The 12,071-nt window shown below is 33.3% G+C and overlaps 1 protein-coding gene and 1 long non-coding RNA gene across 2 annotated transcripts in view; one reads left to right on the top strand and one right to left on the bottom strand.

Moving 5' to 3' along the window:
* Positions 1-334: 334 nt before the first annotated feature.
* Positions 335-12,071, top strand: part of LOC132159706 (double-stranded RNA-specific editase 1-like) — a 28,431-nt gene continuing 16,694 nt past the window's right edge. Inside the window, exons 1-2 of the mRNA XM_059569291.1 lie at positions 335-527; positions 10,293-10,343. The gene's annotated coding sequence lies outside the window, so the exon portion shown is untranslated. The remainder of the gene's footprint in view (positions 528-10,292; positions 10,344-12,071) is intronic.
* The window catches only part of LOC132159708 (uncharacterized), a 37,900-nt gene continuing 27,748 nt past the window's right edge, over positions 1,920-12,071 (bottom strand). The window contains exon 4 of the long non-coding RNA XR_009437899.1: positions 1,920-2,045. This is a non-coding gene — a long non-coding RNA (uncharacterized LOC132159708). The remainder of the gene's footprint in view (positions 2,046-12,071) is intronic.

The raw sequence follows: 12,071 nt of genomic DNA, 5'->3' as shown, positions 1-12,071 counted from the left end.
AATTTAGGAGATAAAGATGTTATTTATTGATCAAATATGTCGGTAATGATTCAGTTTGACTTAAAAAAACGATACGATATATATAAAAATCTCATAATCTATAATCTACACACTCTTTTTTTCTGATGTTCAGGTAACGTAAGTAGTCTTTAAAATTTCTCCGTACAAATGAAACCATACGACCGTCTCCCTGTCCAATCAGCGCTAGAATTTGGCCCGTCAAGCTCTGATGCACCAATCAAACGAAAGAGAGTAGAAGAGCTCGCCCACCCTCTAGCCAATCAAGTGTCCGCATCGGTTAGAACCCCTTTACGTCACCGTATTCGTCTCACCGATGCAAACGCGCATAATTGAATGACTCGCGGTGTGATGTACTCTGAGGCTCCGCGTGCTTTAATTCAACGAAAAACTACACGTCTGCTCTTCTAATCCATTTATCTTTAATTCAGCATTTACGTTTGATTTCGTGGACGCTTTTTGTGCATCACGATTCATCTCATCCCAGGATAGCAACCCAGCATCACACTGTGAGTGATATTCAAATTTATTCACGGACTAAATTATATATGCAGTGCTTTTAGTCTAGATTATCGTGCGTTTTACCAATACTACAAGATACCTGTATCAAATAAATAGTGATATTAATACTGAAGAATGATCCGTTATCTACAGTTCAGCATCCAGTGGTCCAGAAATGACTTCTGCTCACACACAGATGCTGATGTGCTGGATTATGTTTTGTGTTATTCAAATTAGTAACCAGACAAACTGAGTTGTATACAAATGTATGGTTGACCAGCAATGACTGATGAGATTTTGGACACCCAAGTCAAAGGAGCATGTGTCCCAACTGCTTTTGTCTCTCATGAGGGCCAGCAGTTGGTTTCTGTGCACTGTTAGGGACGTTTTTTTTATATTTATTTATTTTACACATATATCTAAGATTATACATGCCGATGTTTTAAATTATGGTGTATTTTAAATAGTACATTTTAAATAATATCAATAATAAAATGCATATTACATTATGATATTAATTTGGTAACACTTTTATTTTAAGGTGTCTTTGTTACACAGGTTACATGTACTTACTATTATAATAACAATTAATTATGCATAATTACATGCAAGTAAACCTTAATCCTAACCCTAACTATATAGTAAGTTCATGTAGTTAATTAATATTACTCCGTACTTAAATGTATAATTACACTGTAACAAGGACACCTTACAATAAAGTGCAACCATTAATTTAAACCCCGGACTTTTTTTGTTGTCTAAGTAGGTTATTGGTTGATATTTCTAATCAAAGTTTATTAGTTTTATTTTATTATTTGTAATTTTTTTATTTTATATATATATATATATTATTTATAAAGCAATTTATAATAAATTATATATATATATAATTTATATTATACATATATATTATACATAATATTTTATATTATATATTTTAATATTTGCATATAAAACATCCATATAAAAAATGCAGACATTTTAATTAAATGGGAAAAAAACATAATATAATATTATGTATAAAAGCATATAATATATAGGGGCACATGAATCCAGATTAATTTTAAGGACGCCAGTTGTGATCAATACAAATATTCTTTGAACTTTTGTTTGGACAGAAAGTCTCTGTCGCTGTTTGGTACTGATGCTGAAAACGACTTTGTACTTTTGTTTGGATTCCAATCATAGTTTGTTTAATGAAAAGCTATCTAAACCACTTGCCCGGGCCAGTTTGAATTCTGCAAGTAAAGAAATGAGGTGCGCGAAGACGTGGAATTGAGCCTGGTCTGAAAAAAATGAAAGAAAGAGAAAATACACAGAAGTCGAGCAGAATACAGAGATCAGAGCATTTTAAAAGTTTTATTAGTATTTTACACTGGGTACCTTTCGGTGTTTAACAAGGTCTTCATCCGTTCCTGGATGGCTTTGAAGCGCAGTGATCTGGCTTTGGTAGTTTGACGGTCAGTCTTAGCACAAACAGGCCAGGCCTCAGGCAGTTTGCCAAACCTTGATCTTTCATAAGAGCTCTTTAACAGAAATTGGATTTGGTTAGATGATCTTACTGAATTGCTGAGCAGCAGCCCGTTTTACATCAAACAGTTTAGAGTTAGGATGAGAATAAACTAAAGTTCTCTATTTCATATCACACATTGCACTGAAGTCGCATTAATATCACCTTGTGTAAAACAACCACAGGCTCAGTAGATTAGGAGCGCAATAGTAGCCATACCCTGCGCAAAATCTGCTATAAAACTAGAAAAAGAGGCACTGTGAAAATTGCATTATTTAATATAACATTATCAGATATTTAATGTGTAATATTTTCTATTTTGTTATGTACATTTTCAGTTTAAATAAGTAAATAAACAAGACATTTTTATTCATAATTAATTGCTTAATATTTAATGCTGTCCTGATATCTGATATGTCTTGTAGTCTGAACCTGCCCATTAATAACTTAACACTTTTATCAGCTTATGCATGTCTTTTATTTTGGAAAAACTCTTCTTTTTATTTGGTATCAGTTGTTGGTTTCCTCTTCCTGGTTCATTCCACCTGTTTGTCATGTGTTGGTGAGTGTGTTGTGGTTGTTGTTGTTTTTTTATTTTTTTATTTTTTATTAATTTCAGTGTATATATATATATATCAACCTGCATTTGCCAAAATTGCATTTGCTTCTTTCTTAATCAGATTTAGAGAAATGTAGCATTATATCACTTGCTCATCAATGGTTCCACTGCAGTGAATGGGTGCCGTCAGAATGAGAGTCCTAACAGCTGATGAAAACGTCACAATAATCCACAAGCAATCCAAACCACCACTCTAGTTCATCAATTAATGTCTTGTGAAGTTAAAAAGCTGCGTGTTTACAAGAAACAAATCCAGGGCATTTGAATTTTTAAAGTCCATTATTAATGATAACTTAAAAGTTAAATCGCTTTTGTCCTGTTTTGGGCTGTTTTCACCTATATATGTGCATATTTCCCCCCTGATTCAGAATAGATTACTTTTTCACTGGAAAGAAATGTTCTGGATGGGAGGCTGTGTCCATATTAATAGTAGTATTTAAGAAACACTTTGAAGATAAAAACATCTGAATAATTGAGTTTTTTATTAAACGATGTTAATTGATGGACTGGAGTGGCGTGGATTACTTGTGAATTATTGAGATCAGCTGTTTGGACTCTCGTTCTGACGGCACCCATTCACTTCAATGGATCCACTGCTGAGCAAGTGACGGAATGCAACAGTAAATATCTCCAAATTCATTCCCATAAAAAAACAAACTGAATTCAAGCTGCTCTTGCGTGGCCTGAGAGTGAAGTTTCATTTTTAGGTCGATTATTCCTTTAAAGATCATTGGCTGATGCTTGTGGTTGATTTATTGCATTGAAAACGGGTTAAGCACATTGCATTGTGGGATACACCGTACCATGCAGTGCACTCTAGAAGTATACTGTGCTTTTTGGTGAATATAGTAAGGGAAACGGCGCAAAATGTGATGTAGTTCCAGCATCTAATTAAACAGGCCATGTTAACTAGCCAAACCATGATCCCTTTAGTTAATAACTGAAGCTAATTACTCAACCAGAAGCAGATGATCTGAATAATATCAACAGAAAACACAGCGTTACAGCAGGTGGACGTTTAGCTCGAGTCTTTGTGCTGAAGTGGCTCGTCTCTTCATTGTTGTTGGAGTCACGAGCCAGCTGTTAGCAAAGACAACTGAAGCGCCTCTAGCTGAATCATCGGGTCACGAAGCATGATTCATCGTTTTTTTGCCTCATGGGTTGCGTGAGAGGCACTCTCTCTGTATTTTACATTGTCACTCGAAAACACTCAAAGTGTGAGGTTTCTTGTACTAAATATGTCAAACTTTAGGTGGAAGATTTCCGATTTTGAGCAACTGTCGCTGAGGCGGGTGAGAATGCTAATGCTAATGCTAACAGATAGCTTTCTTGGGCTTTTCCTCTAATCTGCGGGTTGTTGAATTATATTAAAAATAGTAGTTGTGCTCTTGTTGTACAAATTGTTTCTGTATTGAGTGCTTTACAAGAGAGAAGAAGATTTAATCCATTGCTTTAATGAGCTTCTGTCGGGCGACTGCATCTGTAAAGCAAATAAATGAGGTTTTGAGAGCTGAGAGTCGAGTAAAGACGGATTACAGAAGACTTGACTGTTTAGTTTGATCTACGCTGAGGGACTTTAAGACAGTAAGAAATGCCTCTTTCTGGGGCTCTAGGTTTCTAGTAGTTGTTTAATTAAAACTAATATGGATATATATGTGTATGCTTTTGACATAAACTGGTAAGTAGGTATCATCAGGGGGTATTAATATCTTTTTCATTGTGAGATTGTTTTTGTGTGCATTTCTTGGACAATTGAAGAATAAGACTCTGACACACGGCGAAACATTAGTTCGTGTCCCTTCAGATACGAGTCCATTAGAGTTGTAGGGACTCGGTGAACTTATTCAACAGGAACATTTTAATTTGATTTCTCTAGAGAAGGTCTAACCACTTTTTGACATTTGTTTTCAAGCTTGTTTTCCCCAGATTATAAGGATGTGCAGAAATGTAGTTTTTTTTTTTTTTTTTTTAAGTAACTATATGGTTTACCTGCACAACTGGTTGAATAATTGATCTTTATAGACGCCCTGTTTAATCAAGACTTTTTACAAATGTATTTTTAAAGTTATTGCAAATTAAATTCAATCTTACATTTATTATTATGAATTGCATTATATGTGTGTTTTATAAAAGTGTTTAGAACTATGTTTTTTTTTTAATTTTGAGTAGTTTATCATCTTTTTTAGAAACTGGTGCAAAAAATAGTGTTTTTTCTCTTTAGAAAAATGAAAGCTACTTTATGAATCATAATTATTATTAATTTTACAGATCACATTGTACATATGTAGTACATATGCAATATGTACATGTGCTTTCAAGGAGTCAAAAGGAAATTATGATTAAGATCGTTCTGTAAATACTAGCCAGTCATGTTTCATATAATTGCAGCTATTTAACTCTTTATTTAATTTCCTTTTTTTATTGTATTTAATTTATAAGTATTTTTGTTTACTTATTTTTTTTAATTTGTATTTATCACTTGTTTTTAATACTTTTTATTCAAAATATTGCTAGTATTTAAATTATTGTTATATTCTTGTTTTTGTATTTTACAATAATTTAAATTATTTTATTTTAAAAAGAAGAAATGAATATTCATGTAACATCACAGTGTGCGTGACAATATTTAATTTTCTAACACTATATTTTCCCAGCCCTGTGATTTCATTTGACATGCCTCTTGATGTTACATTTTAATTCGGAAACAAAACTAGCTTTTGTTTAATTAGACACTGTTTTCAGCAGCTTGTTTTCATCTCGTAAATAGGGCTTTGTGTATTTTGCGCAGTAAAATTGCGACCGCGGAGTCGAACTGCGGGATACTGCTGTGTTTATTTTTAGCTTTAATTGTGAATGTTAAACAAAAGGCGGCCGTACACAACCTGAGAAGATTACACAGGGAATCATTAAAAATATTATTTGTTTGCCGCGCCGAGTCATAAATGATGTTTTCTGGGAAGGTTTCCTCCTGTGGGCTTTGCAACCAGGACTCATTTTAGTGTTTTGTTTTGTTGCTGTAAATGTATGGCAACAGATAATAAGCTCATATCCTTTGAAAACATATTAATTCAGAGGCATTTGAGTTTTGGCTGGGCTCGGATACAAGCACTTACATGCGAAATGTATGCAGATTGAGACTGAAAGTCTAGTGAGCTCAAATATTTAATGAATTAATAAAGGGATGTTGACATGATGAGAAAATGTTAAGGGTCTCTGGTAATGCTTTTTAATATTTCAACAGTACAATACAGCAGTTTATGTGTGTGAAAGAAAGAGATACAGTTTTATTGTATTGTAATAGTGGTTTAATTTTATATTCTATCACTATTGTGCCCCATTAAATGGCAATATCTGCAAAAACATTTACGGATATCCAACCATTTGCAGGTGAAATGGTGAAATCAAAATACAGAGGAAATCACCTTTAAAATTGTCCAAATGAAGTTCTTAGCAATGCATATTATTAACCAAAAATTAAGTGTTGGTAGGAAATTTACAAAACATCTTCATGATCTTTACTTAATATCCTAATGATTTTTGGCATATAAGAAAAATTTATAATTTTGACCCATACAATGTATTTTTGGCTATTGCTACAAATATACCCAGCCACTTGAGACAGGTTTTGTGCTCCAGGGTCACACACCCTGCGATAACCTCCCCTTGCTGGGGTGCATTGAAAGACGATGATCTTGTATCGAACTATAGACGATAGCCAGAGATACTGTCAAAAACAAAAAGAGGATTTGGCATTTCCAAATAATGTAGGCCTGTCACACTATTATTTTTTATTAGGCCTATTATTATTATGAAGTTACTTTTGTTATTAAATTAAAATTACAATTAATTTGCCCCGCAATAATTACCAAATAACTAATGCTCTGTGAGGATAACAAAAGATTAGGCTATTTAGTCTGAAAAATTAAACTGTTTTTAAAAAAGTTATTTTAAAACAGGTCTATACAATGATATATAGGCCTTTGATTAAAACATTAAAGGGGTCATCGGATGTCCATTTTCCACAAGTTGATATGATTCTTTAGGGTCTTAATGAAAAGACTGTAACATACTGTAGATTGGTTCAAATTTCTCAGTGGTGGTAGTATAAAAAAGTTTTTACTCTGTCAAAAATAGCTCTGTCTACTGTTTTATTGCATGCCGCTTTATGTTAATGAGCTCTGCTGACTCCACCCCTCTCTTCCGAGCTGCTCTCAGAAAGACGGCTTACTTTATCCGCATTCATTGCAAGACTCACTAATTAGCACATTATTAGGAAAGGCAATTAGCAAAGATTAATTGAAAACCCTTATACTCACTTCTTCTGTTGGTTAAGCTGGATCATGAATGATTCGTGTAAACATAGACGCATTAAAGTATATCGGGAGTGCATTCCCTTCAAAAACAAACATAACCCACTGCGTCTTCAGCGGCTCAGATGTCGAGAGTAAATGATGAAGGCTACGTTCATTATTACATCCAACAACAAAACACCTCAATCGCTTAGGAGTCATTCTTGTCTACATCTGCTCCGATGGTGAAACAATGGTCAACTGATGACATCTCACTCAGGGCGGGACTAAGGTAAAACACTAGCGTCAATCAAACTATCGTGGGAGGGGCTTGTTTTTGTGACGTCACACAGTGTCCCTGTGGCTCAGTGGTAGATCATTATGTTAGCAGCGCAAATGGTTGTGGATTTGATTCCCAGGGAACACATACTGGTAAAAAAAAAAATGTATTGCCTGAATGCACTGTAAGTCACTCTGGATAAAATGTAAATGTAGACAGGCATCTGAGATCGGCTTGAACTGAGAAAGGGGATATTATTATTATTTTTTTAATCACTGTTTGGCTCTCTATCATTACAGGGGGGTTGTGTATACACTCGACACACATTTCAGTTCAAACTAGTTGTAAAAGTGCATGTCGCATCCGATGACCACTTTAACACTTGTAACAACCTGTTTAACTCAAAATTAGTTTCTTCTTATTTTTTCACTATGTAATATTAGAGTTATATACCATTATCAGCATATTATTAGTTTCTTGTTGTCTCTGAGAGAATATGAGCGTCAGATGCCGAACGCGCCAACGACATTAAGACGTTCATCAGCATAACTCTTGCACAAAGTTTGCACGTTGCTTGTGTGATATCCATTGGCTCGCCTTCATGGTTTAAAATCGAAGTATTTCCAACATTGCGACATAACCAATTAACCCCCCCACACGTACTGAAAACTAAATGAACCATGGCACCACTGTGTCGTATCGAACCGAACCATGAATTTTGTGAACGGTTACACCCATAATATATATATATTTAAGTAGTAATATAAAAAGTATTTTACTTCTTGCTATTTTATATATTTTTATTTAATAAACATTTAATTTAAAAAAAAGAAAAAAAGAAAGAAATTTCATTACTGTTTAATAAGAGGCTGGTGGCTGTTTATTAATAGTGCTAAAACCCACTTAAATGTTTATAGATTTTATTTTAATTTTCGATTTAAATGCATTTTTATTTAGCCTGCACTTCAATTTTATTTTAATTTGTATTGTTATAATAATTATTAATTACTAGTAAATGTATTTTATTTTTTATTGTCAAATAAGTGACCAGTAGCTGTTTATTAACTGCTTAAACTGACTTTGAACATTTCATAACACTCAGCCTCTTACCAATGTTTCAAAAGTGCACTGAATTTCAGCCCAGTTATGCAGTCATGGTTTTATGTGTCCTTCATTCAGTCGATGATAATGTCATGTCAGGTTTGCTTGTGTTTGTGTTCACACATGTGCAGGAGCTGGTTTATCGTGTGTGAGTTTATAACTCATCTCCGGTGTCCTGTCCTCCTAATATGCTGTTAGTTATAGTACTAGTCTTACTTTAATGGTCTCTTTTCCATGTCCAGTTTTCTCTAATAGCAGTTTGTGTTGACTGTGACAGACGTTTTTTTTTCATATCAGTCGTTTTTCTCTTTTAATGTCTGCTTCTCTTGCAGATGACTGTCTGAATGAAAAAGAGACAGTTCAGGACAATGAAGCCCCACACAAAACGCACACACATGATGTTAAGGCAGTGGATGTTCTCGTTTTAAGGTCTGACACGGTTAAGGTCATCCTGAATCCTTTAGCAAAATCTGCAGTGTCAAAAAAACAAAAACAAAACAGCACATCATACCAGAAGCCCTTTTGAGGTTTTCTTCTCTGATTCACCTCAAGTCACGAAGAACCCAAACTAGCACTTATTCAGTTTATAATTCTCCTTTTACACACTTTTTTTTGTTTTTGTTTACCTAGCTACATATTTGACTGATAATATCTTATTTAAAAGAAGTGTATGGACTGAAACGTGCCAAATTTGTACTTTCAGCATGACGCAATTAAAATGAGGAGCGGGATTTTTACCCAATAAGATTTAGCAAAAAGGGAAAGAGTTTGGTATCGTGTGATACATTTTTTCGTACAGAATGCAAAGGCACAATGTTTATGATACTATTTTGTTTGCTTTATGTGTATTTGTTTATTTGTGTGTCTTCTTTCAATAGCGTCGCCGCTCTCTGAATGTTCTGACTGATTTGACGCGAGTTTGAGTTGGCGGGAAGTTCCTCTTGTGTTTTCACTGTGTGTACAGCGCCGTCCTCTGGCAGCTTTTAGCCACTGCGTGTCAGGAGCAGAGACAGAGACGCTGTTTGAGCTACACGTTTAAACTACAGTACATCTAAACCTGGTGCTGCATTTGACTGATTTACATGTTTTCTATTCCTTCCGTTTTTATTATTATTATTTTCCCCCAATTTTTATTTATTTAAATGTATAGAATAGTTAATCAATTAATTAATACAAATTATGGGAATTAACTTAATATTTGTTTTTCCATAATTTATAAATTAAATGCATAAATAGGATAATTATTAAATAAAGGGAATGAAAAATCTGATAAAACTAAAATGTGATGTTTTATGTTAGTTTATTTCCGTATTTTTTATTACTTAACTTATTTTATTATATATATATATAGTTTTTTCAAAAATGTATTAATTAAATGTATAAGATAGTTACTAAGGTATAGTTACTAAGGTTACTGTATTTTATTATTATACTTTTTTTACCGTTTCTTTTTCCATAATTTATAAATTAAATGCATAAATAGGATAATTATTAAATAAAGGAATGGAAAATATGTGAATAAACTAAAATATGTTTTATGTTAGTTTATTTCCGTATTTTGTATTACTTCGACTTATTATCTTTTTTATTAATTTTTTTTTAATTTTTTATGTTGTTTTTCTATATTTTATAAATTAAATGCTTAAATGGGATAATTAAGAGAATGCAAAACATGGGAATAAACTAAAATATCTAAATGTGACTACCTAAAAAAATAAAATAAAAAAATTATATTATATATATATATATATATATATATATATATTATATAGCTTGTATACATATTTTGTATTATGTTCATTTAGTATCTCTTTTGTTGTTGTTATTGTTCTTATAGTTATTTATTTTATGTATTAATTGCAGGTTTGGTCCTTTACATGATCTGTCATTTACACTGAAGATGTTTAACTGATCTGATTGTGTTGTGTCTGCTGTAAATATGATATCGCTGATATCTCTGTTCTTTTGTTACAGGTCTCAAAACTTCCTGAAAGGCTTGTAAAGAAAAGGAGGCTACACATACAGGTAGGTTTCACATATATAGCTTGATTTGCATGTTGAATAGTAATCTGCTGCTCAGATTACTGATTATTAACATTGGTGATGGCACAGTAATTGTGATGAAGTTGTCCTGAATGTCCAGCAGAGGGAGGCAGAGGTTTGTTTATGTATGTATGTACTCTGACTTCACCTCTTGCTCTCCTTTTGCCTCAAAATGTATCCGTGTGTGGAGTTCTTAATGCGCTTTGTTGACATGTACACATCAGAAACTGAATTATGTAACCCAAATTGCAAGAGCCTTCGGATTTAGTATAAGAACACTTTTTTTGTGTTAAGTTTTGTGGAGTGAGTTATGGGACTGAAGCTATGTGTGATTGAGAGGTGAAGTGTGTGTGGAAAAGGAGCAGAGGTGGAAAGAGTACAAAAATATTCTACTCAAGTAAAAGTACCATTACATTAATGAAATTTTACTTAAGTACAAGTAAAAGTACCAGTCTAAAAATCAACTCAAGTAAAAGTAAAAAGTAGCTCATTTAAAATTTACTCAGAGTAAAAATTACTTAGTTACATTTTAACAGTGGGAGGGAGTCAAAAATGGGACAGACCAAGGGTGTCAAACTCAGTTCCTGGGGGGCCACAGTCCTGCACAGTTTAGATTTAACCCTAATTAAACTCACCTGATCCAGCTAATCTAATCATTTAGGTTTATTTGAAAACTACATGATATGTGTGCTGGAGCAGGGTTAGAACTAAACTCTGCAGGGCTATGGCCCTCCAGGAACTGAGTTTGACAGCCCTGGGATAGGTCTATTAATCTCAAACTAGTTGTTTTTAATTAAAGGAATCAGTTATTTAGAATAATAAAACATTTGGGCTGTTACCAGGCAAATCAGTATCAACAAACTCATCTTTTAATGCAGAGGAAATGCAGAAGATTCATTGGAAGTGGCATTTAGATGTATTACACTGTTTAGTGCAGGACAAGAATGCATTTAACCTGCAGTTTCAAATGCATGAATAATGTTTTGATATACAAGACATAAAATGTTGAATACTCATTTGAAATGATAAGAAATTAATTATTTAGAAAAAAATCAAAAGATACTTTAAATGTGAAATTAAAATGGCCAGTATGTGTCAGCAAGTCACTGTTAATAAGTGAGTCATTGCGACTGAACCGAATCATTTAAACGGTTGATTCATTCAGGAACGAAACACTGTCACTCACGTTGCTCAGAGACGCAAAACTGTGCTTTGGTGGCTGTGTTTGGAATTATTTTCTGTTGTAGAAATAGAGCTAAAAAAGGCAATATGGTGTCTGAACGCAAGTCTCTTAATTAACTTGTTTACTGATATATACTGTTTACTGTTATATATATGTATGTATATATTCATGATGATTTTTGGAGGAAAAGACGGCCTTCTTTGTGTGATTTTGATTTAATATATGAAATTATATAAATATGTGAATTTTCTGCCCCTATATCTTCAATTTTGTGATCATTCTAAATGCATTTTAGGAGACTGAATCACACAGTGAAAGAACGCACTATAAATACGCGCACACATCATTAAAACAAAAAACATGATATTATCGCAGACGATATATATAGCACACTCCTCACCACTGTCTTTTTTGCTAATTTGTGCAAAACCTCTTGCTAAAATGTCAAAGCTTCATTTTAACTACCAATGCAACGATGCAATTATTTAGCTTACCTACATTCTTGCGAAGGGTTGATGTCTTGTCGA

The sequence above is a fragment of the Carassius carassius genome, chromosome 16, assembly GCF_963082965.1.
Source record: "Carassius carassius chromosome 16, fCarCar2.1, whole genome shotgun sequence".
Classification (NCBI taxonomy): Eukaryota; Metazoa; Chordata; class Actinopteri; order Cypriniformes; family Cyprinidae; genus Carassius; species Carassius carassius.
Note: the sequence above shows the minus strand (reverse complement) of the source record. Positions and strands in the feature narration are given on the sequence as shown.